Source organism: Anabrus simplex, chromosome 11, assembly GCF_040414725.1.
Source record: "Anabrus simplex isolate iqAnaSimp1 chromosome 11, ASM4041472v1, whole genome shotgun sequence".
Lineage (NCBI taxonomy): Eukaryota > Metazoa > Arthropoda > Insecta > Orthoptera > Tettigoniidae > Anabrus > Anabrus simplex.
This window is the reverse complement of record NC_090275.1, coordinates 70,202,199-70,216,084: the sequence shown is the minus strand read 5'-3', so window position 1 is coordinate 70,216,084 and position 13,886 is coordinate 70,202,199. Positions and strand designations below refer to the sequence as shown.

General features: G+C 40.6%; 1 protein-coding gene across 2 annotated transcripts in view; it reads left to right on the top strand.

Annotated features, from left to right (window-relative positions):
- Positions 1–13,886, top strand: part of LOC136883249 (uncharacterized) — a 129,019-nt gene that overhangs the window by 41,744 nt on the left and 73,389 nt on the right. The window lies entirely within an intron of this gene.

The window sequence follows — 13,886 nt, the reverse complement described above, 5'->3', positions numbered from 1 at the left end:
TACTTCTTGATCACTTTGAAAATGACGACCCTGAAGTTCATTTTTTATTCCAGGAAATAGGTAGAAGTCGCGTAGTGCTAGGTCCGGTCAATAAGGTGGATGTGGCGTCACCTCAGTGCCCAATTCGGTTACTGTGCCTTGTGCCTTGATTGGCCGATGCGCAGTGCTTTGTCCTGGTGTAGGATCAATTCCGTTTGAGCAAAATTTGCTCTTTTATCAATCCAGCACTCTGTTCAATGGTTAAACGACGGTCTTGCTGCAACATGATGTCGGTTTTCGAAGTTAAAGGTATTCCGGAGCGTGGGGCATCGTCAAGATCAGTTTTACCCTCCTTAAAGCGTCTGTGCCGCTCAAAAACTTCCGTCTTTTCCATGGGTTTCTCTCTGCAAGCATGCTGCAACATTTCCACTGTTTGTGTTGGAGTTTTGTCCAGGAGAAAACAAAATCGAATTGAAGCGCGCTGCTGCAACTTGAGATCCATGTTGAGTACAGCGAACACGGCCTTCTTCCTCGGCTGCTGCCCTGCAAGTGGGAAACCTGAAGCGAGTGACGTGATTCGCACTGTATCACTCAAGGTCAGACCTTTCCAGTACTACCGCCTGCAAATTCCAGCGTGGAATTGAGGCGTCTAGTATCAAAACCGGCCAAGTCACTCAAGGCATATTTTTCAATATGGACGAAAAACCTGTAGAGACAAAGCAATGATGGTCAGAAAAGATTTTTTTCACAGTTATATCCTTAATGGTTTAGTATTTAAGTTCCGCTGTTTTGAGAAATCTAACTCATAATTAACCCATCTTTTTTGTTAATTTAAATTTTGACTTGGCCGTTTTTGTTGCAATTATGTACAATTTCTCAAGGTATGAAAGTAAATCTTTCAGTTCTCCACTTGGAACAATATCCACGTTACAGCACACAATAATGACAAAATACGAGCACACCGGAAATAGGACTGCTTTGGCGCCAATGACGGTAAGAAGCCCGCCAATACGTAAATCAGTGTTGCAAACGAACAAAAAACAAAATATTATGACTTCAGAGAATATACATTACAAGGAACGATTTTGCCTACTGATATTATCACCTTGTTGCTTAATGGAACAACACAAGATTCCACACAATAATGCTGCATCATAAAGATTGTCGCTCGTTCCTTGACTTGGCCGGTTTTGAATTCACTGGCTGCATGACTTGGCCGATTCTGTTGCAAGACCGAGAATTCAGTGCTCTATAACATGAAGACATGGACGATTTTAAAACATATTCTTGTTTTACCTGATAGTGCTATACTTCTACTTCAAATTTATAACCTTAACTCATTTTCGTAAATTTTATGACTTGGCCGGTTTTGATACTAGACGCCTCAATTATTGAAAAAATAATAATTCCGGTTATTTTCTGACACCCCTTCATACATCTAACAAGGGAAGGGCGCCTACCGGGAAAACACGGATCTTACGGAAATTTTCCACACACGTTAAATGAGCCAAGAATAACACAACGGCCAAAACATTTCGTTCGGAAATTTACCTATGCGACTTACAGAAAGCGTTAAAGTTCGCATGTTTGAATTGGCGTGCATGGCTACGCAGAATTGCGGTGCGTGCTGGATTCACTCTAGAGATGGGGAATCTGTTCATTTGAAACAATTCACCAAAATGATTCGTTCATTCGATTACCATGTGACTGAGAGCCGAAAGCGAAACCATGGACTCAGATGAACCATTCCGTTATATTCTTTATAACTGCTACTGCTTTACAAGTTTACAAGTTACAAGAAGTGAAATGTTGAAGGTAATCGCTAGCATTTTAACAAGAGTAATATCCTGTTTGGAGGTTACAGACGAAAAATGCTACACCGCCGTCCTACTTATCCTTTTCTAAACTTACGTAGGTTAGGAACTGCCGATGCTTAACTGTGATGTTAAGAAAGTAACGTACATTCCTTAAAGCTACCATTCGATACTATACGACAATCGAATTTGAAATTTGTAGTAGATATGAACATTTTTGTGGCAATTCGAAAGTGAATATTGACAGCAAGCAGCTCACCATCAGTTCTTTACTTTTAATTACTTTTTTAGTGAAGACATATTTTTAAAATGTATGAAACCAAATGTAAAGGTGATCACCTGACTGTGAAATAATCACCCGTGACAAAGTAACTGCTACGTTACGGTTTTTTGAACTTCGATTGTTCTTAACAACATTCCTTCACAAGCTACTCACTAGATAGCAAATTTAGGCAGGTCAATCATTCTATGTAGTAGGCAGTGCAATAATAGGAAACAAATCTGTGCCAGGGCTGAGAACGAGAACGGGGAGGCTTCCATGTTCCACACGTTAGTTCACAGTAGTTCACGAGAACGAGAACGGGAACCTTGAAGTAAACTTAACCTAACATTTTGCAACGAGCTGGAAGTTGAGTGTGTGTTACAGTTCCGTGAAGTGTGTGACTTGAAACGACGTGATAATTTATTTTTTGTTTATATTCTTTTTTCCTGTAAGGTTAGGTTAGGAGTATTTGACTTGTGAACCGGACTTTTAGTTCAGGTTAAATAAAAAATAACAGAGTCGTTCTTCACAAGTTGTCAATGACTCAAAAATGGCGAATACCCGATTTGGCGATATTAATCGGAACGAACGAGGAACCAAGGAACGAGTTGCGGCTGCCATCTCTCGATTCAGCTTTCGATTCACAAACGAGACGATTCATTTCGTACACTGAATCATGATTCAGTCATTCAGTGCAATGATTCGTTCATTATGAATCATTCGTTCAGAATCTCCCCATGACTAGTTCACTCGTCGACGGACCACGTCACTGATCTTCTTTTCTAGTTCGTTAATAATTGAGTGGCGCTTCGCGAAAATGATGTAGTGGTATTAAGATAAATAATTTAATTCCTGCGTTGGCTGTGGGTCGATAAAGGCAATAGAATAAGATCGTTATAGTGAAAATAAAGGGACATTACACACGAAGGCAAGTTACTTCTGCAACAACGATGCTCGTGGTAGAAATATTGAAAGCGCAAAGCGGTTCTAGACCAACCGCACCTAACGAAGCGAGGATAAGGGCTAATATCACATTTTCTATACTTTCCTACCAACCCAAAAATAACTTCGCCTATGTTAATGACCATTATACAAATAAAAACTTGCCCCTTATGTAGTGTATCAGCGTGGCCTCAAATCAGCTGTTGGACAGTGCGAGTTGCGGGTAGGGTATGGAGTAGCGGTCTGCTTGCTGAGCGCGCTAATTCAAACATACGGACTTTAACGCTTTCTTAGGTCGCACGAGTTAATTTCCATTGTGTTATTCTTGGCTCATTTAACGTGTGTGAAAAATTTACATAAGATCGGCGATTCCCGGTATGCACCCTTCCTATGTAAGTCTTCAAAGAATTAACCTGGAATGTAGCTTTCATCATCTTCCTCTTCTCCCAAAGCCTTTTCATCTTTCCGACCTTTCTGCCCTTTCTTCGTCAGATATGACATATGGTTTTCGTTGCAAAGTTTTTAGTTTAAGTCTTGTATGTTTGTTCTTCAGAATCCTCCTCTATTTGCAATTTGTTGCATTGTAATACTCAACTCTTCTAAATGATTTTGGACTTCTTTGAACCAATTATTTTTTGTTTTACTTGTCCAAAAGTAGTTAAATATTTGTTTCAAAGCCTGGTTTCGTGTAATCTTGATATAATCAGAGAAAAAGACAGTTCTCCTTTTTCTCATTGAATGAGTGTTTCTTAAATATATATTTCTATTTTACAATTTGCTTTATGTCGCACCGACACAGTTCTTACAGCGACGATGGGATAGGAAAGGGCTAAGAGTGGGAAGGAAGTGGCTGTAGCCTTAATTAAGGTACATTTCTAACGAGTAGCTTAGCCAGGATCGACCGATGTGGAGGTTATAGTAACAAAATATTCATAAAACACAGTGAAGGTGCTTGTGCGTGTGTGGTGTACGCATGCATGACTTATCATTATAAGGACACTTATACAAGTATATATTCATTCCTGTCAGAGGTACCAATATATACAAGCAAGATATACTGATTATATATACTGAATATGAAAATATACATGGACAAATTAATCGTATATAGTTATAAATGAAGCACTTGAAAACATTTGCATATGAAGTATAACACATGGAAAATCATACATACATACATATCAAAAAGGAGAAATCAAGTATTACATGAAAATATCTACACTATATATATAATTTTATTTACACAAGTTGTGACCAGTATTTGGCTACATTAATGGCATTGTTTCCAACCAGTGCTATTTCCAACCCTCTACATGAATCTGGGCATAGACGACAGTCCAAGAGATGCCTAGAAGTCTGTTCCTCTCCGCATTCATACAATGAGTCCCCACCATGCACGATGCCCCATTTCATGAGATTTACCTTAGATTTTGCAACGCCGGTGCGCAGTCTGTTTAAGGACTTTCATATACACCATCCCTCTTGTCCTTAGATCTTGCAACGCTGATGCGCAGTCTGTTTAAGGACTTCTATATACACCATACCTCTTCGTGACCAGGTGGCAACTTTTCTTCAGTTTCAACACGTTCTGGATGATCTGGGTACCTTTGTTTCCATAGCTTAGCCCTGGCCTTTTTTGGATCAGAATCAAGTGGAGCAGAAGACTGTAGAAAACTCTTCCTGGACTTCAGTCGAGCTGGTGGTGGCTGATGTTCATGAAGGGGATGGGCTGAGATGCTGCAAACCTTTTGTCTCTCGATATTAGCGGCCAACTCACGTCTAATACCTGCAAGTGAATACAACTTCTGTGTGGGTGTTGGTTTTAAACAGCCTGTGATTAGCCTGCAGGTTGCATTCAAGGCAATGTCGACTTTCTTTGCGTGAGCTGATTTGTACCACATGGGACTAGCATATTCAGCAGCAGAGTAACAGAGTGCTAAGGCAGTTGTCCTTAATGTCTGGGGATGAGCACCCCATCCAGAACCAGTTACCTTACGCAGTAGGCAGTTTTGTGATGAAACAAGAACAACACGATCAAGGTCAACAGTTTTATAGGGAATAGTATGTACAGTTTACAATCTAAAATACAATTTTCGAGGCCTCTTAGAAATTACGAATTCAACAGATCTGTTGGTTCTACAAGCATGTTTCTGAATGTTTATTTAGTTTATTGTTTATTGTAGGTTTCTGTTTATTTTCTTTTTGAAACATTTCCGTGGGGGAAGGGGTTCAAACCCCCCAGTAACCACACCTTGGCTACGCCGCTGGTCCCAGAATTTGCCTGGTATTATGAAAATGGGAAACCAAGGAAAACCATCTTCAGGGCTGCCGACAGCGGGGTTCGAACCGTCTATCTCCCGAGTGCAAGCTGATTGCTACGTGACCCAAACCGCACAGCCACTCGCTCGGTAATGAGTGCCGTAGGAAGCAACATGTTAGAGAGAAAAGGTTAAGACAAATCGAGTTCTAACTCCTATTTTTTTCTTCCTAGCCTTTTCTCTATTACCTGTTGCGGTGGTGGTGGTGATTACTGTTTTAATAGTAAGTACAACTGGACAACCCTCCTCTATAATTACCTGCGGTCAGCACTTCGCATGGATTTAGCCCTGTTTTACGGCCGAATGCCTTTTCTGATGCCACCCCGGTGCGTGGGGGTGGTATAACACATCAGCGATATCCCTTGCCTGTCATAAGAGACTGAACGCAGGACAGGGACTTATAGCTTGTTAGTGTGGGTTGGCGACCACGGTTCCCCTAGCTGAATCTGGCATTGCTTCTACTTACTTGTGCCAGGCTTCTGACCGTCATCTATCCTATCCGATCTCCCTTGGTCAACTCTTGTTCTTTTCCGACCCCGACGGTATTAGGTTTGCGAGACCTGGGGAGTCTTTCGTTTTCACGCCCTTCGTTCGGACAAATATTTTATGTACAACTTACAACAATAGAGAATATCCTTTTAGGATATTATAATAATGTTGTTTACCGGGCGAGTTGGCCGTGCGCGTAGAGGCGCGCGGCTGTGAGCTTGCATCCGGGAGATAGTAGGTTCGAATCCCACTATCGGCAGCCCTGAAGATGGTTTTCTGTGGTTTCCCATTTTCACACCACGAAAATGCTGGGGCTGTACCTTAATTAAGGCCACGGCCGCTTCCTTCCAACTCCTAGGCCTTTCCTATCCCATCGTCGTCATAAGACCTATCTGTGTCGGTGCGACGTAAAGCCCCTAGCAAAAAAAAATGTTGTTTAGACACTATCTATTCTGTAGTATTCTAATATTCTGTGAAAATTGCAATAAGCAGTGTGGTGATTAACCCATTAGTTGCCAACCGATGAATAAAAGCTTAACATTATGAAAATATCGGTATTTATTTTCACACATTTATATCTGAATGAAGGTAAATGATCAGTTTCCAAAAAAGATATTTACATTCATAGAACCGATATGTTCCCAAATGGGAATGCAGTTCTTTGGACACATTGCGAGAGGACTTGGAGAAAATTTAGAGAAGTTAATCATGGAAAGGAAAGTTGAGGGCAGAAGTCCAACCAGATGGATAGGACAAGTGAAGTCTATCACCGGTTGATCTTTCCAGTGTGCCCTGAGAAAAATTGAAGATCGTCCGGGATGGCGAAACTACAGCAGAGATATAATCAGCAAAGCCAGTGGGGTCACGACAATCTGAAATGAGTAAATCGATTTGTGATGATGAGGGTCTGCAATACAGGCGGACTCCATTCGTTAAAGGGGTCCGCAGACTCCTCGCAAATAAACACAGACATATAGATTTAGAGTGGCAATGAGCAGCAGGATTCTGAAGCCGGAAGCGTGCGGCCGCCGCCATCTTACGTCACTACACTTCCCCGATGCATTAATGTAAAATAGTAGCCGAAACGGGAATATTGGACGGAAGATAATTAAAATAATTAAAAGCACGTCAATAATAACACTGATTAATTAGACTTATTAGGTCATTTATTTTAATGTCAAAAGAAAGAAAGACTGGTATATGATTTACCAATGCTTAAAAATAACCAACCTGTTTTAGACCGACCTTTGGTGAAATCTGTTTCCATTCAACTCTCTTACAGCATGTTTCACACGTATTTTCAGGTTTGTTTGCTTGTCCAATCCTTGTCCCGTTTCTCTACGGGGTCGGATATGAGGCGACATGAATCTGCCGTGGCGAGTTTTTATGACCGGATGCCCTTCTTGATGTCAGCCTCATCAGAGGTGTTAATGAGATGAAGTGAGTCACGTGATATATGATACTAGGAAGGGAGAGGATGAAACCCTGTGCCGGGGTCCTGTCGAATAGCACAAATGGGTCTGCTCAAGGCTTAACGTCCCCATCCGACGGACGAATCACCATCAACAGCGTTATATGCCCTCATTCCATATGAGTATTGAGGAGAGGTTTGGAATTTAATTCAGGCTTTTGTCACGCAATTTAATTTAGTGATTAGAAATTGTATACCACCACCTCTCCTACCCTGCCGGCCAACACTCTGATGGTGAAAATTTTTTCGACCAACGAAACTCGAACCACGGTGTCAGACCGTTTAGACTTAAACGCCTTACTGATCATAGCACCAGGCGGGCTCTCCCACGTATTTTCGGGTACAGTGATGAAATTACACTAATAAGGTGATAAACGTGCGTGTCCTTTGAGTTTAGGTCTAAGTATGTGAGCTTTAACTTGAAAAAAATGTTACATACAACTGATCTGTGACTTCATTTGGTATGTTCCCTGTCATGACTGAGCTTAAACCATTCTCTCCAAAAAACATGTCAATAAGTTTGCACACGCGAACATCTTTCATAGGAACATTCATATTACCTCTATTCTGGAAAGAAATTAATGAATAAGTATTTTCTAATAATAATGTTATTTATTTTATGTCCCACTAACTACTTTTAAGGTATTCGGAGATGCCGAGGTGCCCCGCCGGAGTTTTACGTGTCAGTAAATGTATCGATACGAGGCTGACATATTTGAATACCGGTACCTTTAAATACCACGGGACTGAGCAAGGATTGAACCTGCCAAGATGGGGTCAGACGGCCAGCGCCTCAACCGTCGGAGCCACTCAGCCCGGCTAAGCGTTTTCTTTTTGTACTACAGCTTCCTTACAAATATCACATTGTGGAGAACTGGCTAACATCTTTATCACAAATCCTGAAACAGATTCAATAAAATTCTGTGATAATAAATCTAACACCCTATTTCGATTGATGGAAGCTTACCAATCCTTCCACTCTAATTTTAACAGTAATTTTGACAACCTTATAATAGGCCTATATCTTTAAAGATTAGAAGAGACCGAGACTGCTCTTATTCAATTACTAACACCAGCAAAACAAAAACTTAACTTATAACCAAATGTTGTAGTAACATTATTATTATTACTAGTATTATTATTATGTCCTATGTCGCACTTCAACACTAGGGGACGAACGCCAACAAATATACACCGGAAGGAAGTGAATTAACATCTTTAAATGTACATTTAATTGCATTAATAAATAGGCAACAAGTGGACATGAACAGAAGTACGCCACTTACCGGTGAATTGAAACTCCTATTCCTTCCTTATTCTTTTTCCGTGAGTAGGAAAAACTACACCCAAACACTACACGGGTATTCATCATTCTGCCACACAGTAGTTTTCCGAAAAACGAGTGTGAAATGTACATAAAAACAACATGAAACAAAACTGCACGTAACATCTTGAATCTGTAGTGACGTAAGATGGTGGCGGCTGCAAGTTTCCTGTTTCACTGGCACCAATGGTACGGGATACGGCGCTGCCTGTCTATTCACTATATATATGTGTGCAAATAAATAAAAATAATACACCTTAGCCTAATGCCAATCTGCATGGAAGTGGTCTGGGCGATTTTGTAGACTCAGTTGAAATAGTTTGTCTTTTACAATTTGTACGTATAGGAATTGCCGCTGCATCTATAAACGTTATAGACCTCTACAAATGGTTATGAGGGTATCTAGGGCTTGTAGTGAGGATTAAAGGAGGGTATATAAGTCTGGTAAGACCATAATCAGAGTATGGGTCCAGCATATGGGACCCCCCACTAGGATTACTTAAACCGGAAAAAATCAAAGAAAAACAACTCGATTTGTTCTGGGTGATTTTCGACAAAAGAATAGCGTTACCAAAAAGTTGCAACGTTTGAGCTGGGAAGACTGGGGAGAAAGGAGATGAACTGCTCGACTAAGCGGTAATTTCTCTGGCACGGCGGCTGGGTGTATGTGCCGTCTTCATCATCATTTCATCCTCATCATGACGCGCAGGTCGCCTACAGGAGTCAAATCGAAAGACCTGCACCTGTCAAGCCGAACATGTCCTCGGACCACTGATCTCTATACCTGGATGGCTGGTAGCTTGGGTAGCAGTAAGCCGAATAGAAGATGACTGGCGTACTAAGATGGCAGCGAGCGCACGGTGCAATAGACCACGAGGAGCGCGCTTGCTTTGTTTATGCTTAGTTCAGTGACGCCAGGCCTCTTGATTGTAGTTCCACGAGTGTTCTGTGCTGTGTTATTGCAAAGTAAATAGTAGTGTATTTTACGAATTTAGGTTCGGTGCCTCGTAGTATACTTGTGGATTACAAGATTCAATTGAAATATGTATGTGTGTATCTGAAATATGAATGAAGAAACATTCTACGGGGTATTAACATACCGCAGTGTTCAGCTTATGGATGTACAAACAGAACCGATCAGCAGAAGGAGAAATCATTTCATCGGGGAGTTTTATACTGTACATAAGAATCTTCCTAGGGTAGTGTTTTGAGTTTTAGGTTTGTTGTATCTTATTTCGCATATTCCGGGAGAAAAATGGCAATTAATTTTTGTAGGTTTCCTTTCTCGAGACCCGAACATCTAAGATCATCGATTAGGAGTATCAGGCGGGAGAATTGGGAGCCTTCTAAAACAGCTGTTCTCTGCTCGGATCACTTAGAGGAAGACTGTTTTGATAGAAATGGACAAGCCGGGCTGAGTGGCTCAGACGGTTAAGGCGCTGGCCTTCTAACCCCAACTTGGCAGGTTCGATCCTGGCTCAGTCCGGTGGTATTTGAAGGTGCTCAAATACGACAGCCCCGTGTCGGTAGATTTACTGGCACGTAAAAGAACTCCTGCGGGACTAAATTCCGGCACCTCGGCGTCTCCGAAGACCTTAAAAAGTAGTTAGTGGGACGTAAAACAAATAACATTATTATTATTATTATTATTATTATTATTATTATTATTATTATTATTATTATTATGATTATGATTAGAAATGGACAAACTGTACACCTTAGAAGTGATGTACAGCCAACTGTTTTCAGTTTTACTGAACGTTAACTGCAAGTAAAGATTTACTTATATTTTTTTTAATTTCTCGTAATTAAACTGACAGTTTCGATTAAATAATTGACGTGACCTTATAACAATTTTAGAAAATGAAGTCTGGAGGAATTCTAGACCTTATTTATATCAGTAATAATTATGGGTTTCAGACACTGGAGTGGTGGGAGAAGGGAAAGTGTGGTGGGTGTTTGGGGCTATCCCATTATACTATTCGTGGTATTTGGGACTCTTTTAACTGGTGTTACATATTTCTGATGATGACTATCAATATCGCTTTGCTAGCTGAATTTAATTAAAGAGGTCTGTAATAGTAAATTAAGCTGCAAGTAATGTGATATATTGACAAGTTTTGAATATTTGCTGGTTTTATAAATGTGTACATTTGCTTCAATGATATCTTAATTTGATAATATGCGCGTTATTTCATGGAAACAGGAAACAGAAATTCATTATAAAGCACCGATTACGATATGTCGAATCTAGGCCTGTATAGTGAGCTACGTTTATAGGTACATCATTTTAAGAATGCATAATTTCGTGGCATACATGTATACAATTTACAGCAATGCTTCCAGAAACTGGTTTTCACTCGTATTGCGTTACCGATCGCTAATTGCATGTATTCAGCATCTAAGTTAATATTTGTCGGCCGTTATTATACACTCATGTTTATTGCTATCTCGGAGATTTAGTGACCTCGGAATGACGTGTCAGTGATCCCAATGTCCTTAGGCTTTGAGTGAACATGTCTCTATATTTTTAATTATTCCAATGCGCCATTAATTGCGACTTAAAATTGACTATATTATCATTGCTTCCCCATAAGGAGAGTTCTAGGTTGGGTACGCCAACATGGCGAACCGCGCGCTCAACTTGGCGTACTTTCTCCTGCAGCGGAGACCTGCCATCAGCGATCCATGTATAGAGATCAGTGCCTCGGACACTCCCGGCACAAAAAGCCATACGCCTTTTCCTTTTCAGTGGAGAGTGGTGGTGGTGGTGGTGGTGGTGGTGGTGGTGGTGGTGGTGGTGGTGGTGATTAATGATTTAAGAGGAAGTACAATATTAGTGGAGAGATCACAGCATGAAAATAAATTTGGAATTAAAGAGCACACATTGAGGCAAATATCTGTTTATCGGTAGAAGAGGTAGGGACTGGGAATAATTTACCAAGGAAGGTATTCGATAAATTTTCAAATTCTTTGAAATTATTTAAGAAAAGCCTAGGTAAACAACTGATAGGAAATCTGCCATCTGGGCGACTGCCCTAAATGCTGATCAGTGGTGATTGATTGGTTTATTGATTGATTGATTGATTGATTGATTGATTGTGAAAATTCTTAGTCTCTATGGCCAAAGACCACATACATATGATTACTAGTCATGTTATGAAAAAGCGGGACGTTTGAAGTTCATGGTAAGCAAAGGAGGACACTCGGGCGTCCTGCCGTACTCACAAATTTCGGGAGGACAGACAACGTGAAAAGAGGGTGTCTGATTAGCCTATAATATAGCCGTGGGCTGTAGGCTATATTAAAGATCTTCTTTTCAAGAAAAAAAAATCTGCTTTGCTTAAAACTGATAGCACTTCAAGGAACGTTAATTTTTAATCATTATTACTGGAAGATTTCTAGTCTAGTTCCTATATTTCCACGCCGAAATAACTGTGACATTTTTGAATCATACTTTTTCTCACTTAGTAATCTTCGTCAGATGCCAGAGGCCTGTTGGTCGCTTTGCGAGCCAAATCTCCTTAGCTTGCCCCCAGCCCAATGGTCTTGTCACTAATCGGACCTAAGCGCAATCTAGCCCAATAGTCTTGAAAGTTCATACAAGGCATAGAAAGGAACAAATAAGTGATGGAAGTAAGATAGGTAGATGACAAGGGTCACATGATGGAATAAACACAAAGGGAGATCAGTAAGAGAAGGGTACTTTTGAACATTTTCTTGTTCAATCTGAATGTGATATGAAAAATGAAGGTTACCATTCATGCATTAGCCAAAGTTATTTAAGTGTTCTACGAGTTTCTAACAATAATCACCGATATTGGCTGTTGTAAATAGTCGTATAATAAATACTACAGTAGACTATGTAGTAATGGGTTAATGATGTTGACTTACAAGCTGAGTGAGGTCGAGAGAAATTACGAGATCGTTGCGTGGCCAGAAGAAGTCAATCCATATAAAATCTGCTGAACTGCCCTCCGTCCATTGATTTCGAACGATGTAAAGTTCTGGTGACCTACAGCTAAAGTCGTCAACTTTGAGCAGTGCCGCGGCGTTAGAAACTTGGCAACGTCGTAGGCGCCATTCACTTCTATATTTGAGGGAAAGTATTGAATTTCTCTTGATTTATAGCTAGTAAGTTTAAAATGATGTAGTTAAATTTGTGGAAATACCTTGTTCTTGTGTAGTATCCGACTCAACGAGCTAGAATAACATAGAGAGGCGCTACGAGATAACGGTCTGACATCAGCGCTCCTCGTGGAGGCAAGTTCATAAAGAGGACAGCCATGTGTTTCGAGTTGTCAGAACAAAGCGAGTTGGTGCAAGAATATAAGAAACGGTGTCATTGAAATATACGTAGCGATTGAACATCGTGAGTTATAAGAAGGGAAAAGTTAGATTCTCGGTTTCAAGAATGCCAGCCAGCCGTATGCTGAGCGTACGGCTGCTTTAATCGGAGGTGATTGAAAAGTTCCCTTTTTTCAGACTTATCATAGGTGATAATTTCTTGGTACCTGTTTATCTTTGCCATCTGGTGTTGGTGTATAATTCAATGAGGTTTGATATTTTCTTTCGATTTTTCTCTTGTCTTCTGCCCGGACATTGGTTTGATGTAGGCCTATGCCAGTCAAACGTACACCAAGCATGGCAAATACAGTAGCCTACTTTACTAGTTTGAAATTTATGAGGTGTTTATTTTACACCGAGCGAGTTGGCCGCGTAGTTGTGAGCTTGCATTCGGGAGATAGTGAGTTCGAACCCCACTATCGGCAGTCCCGAAGATGGTTTTCCGTGGTTTTCCATTTTAATCCAGGCACCTTAATTAAGGCTACGGCCGCTTCCTTCCCACTCTTAGCCCTTTCCTATCCCATCGTCGCCATAAGAACTGTGTCAGTGCGACGTACAGCAACTTGTAAGAAAAAATTGTAAACGTCAGTCGCATTAATATTTAAAATTCGGCTGCACTTTATAATGAACCATTTTTAAGGTTACCTTTCAGCTAGTAATTCCAGTATGATACTGTAAAAGGGAAAAAATGTCCCCTACAGTAAAATACATATTTTTACCCAGCAAGTTGGCTTTATGGTTAGGGTCGCACAGCTGTGAGCTTGCATAGTGGGTTCGAATCCTACCGTCGGCAACTCTGAAGATGGTTTACCGTGGTTTCCCATTTTCACCTTAATTAAGGCCACAGCCGCTACCTTCCCAATCGTAGCCTTTCCCCATCTTTCCGTCGCCGGAAACCTTCGATGTGTTCATATGACGTTAAACAAGTAGTAAAAATAGA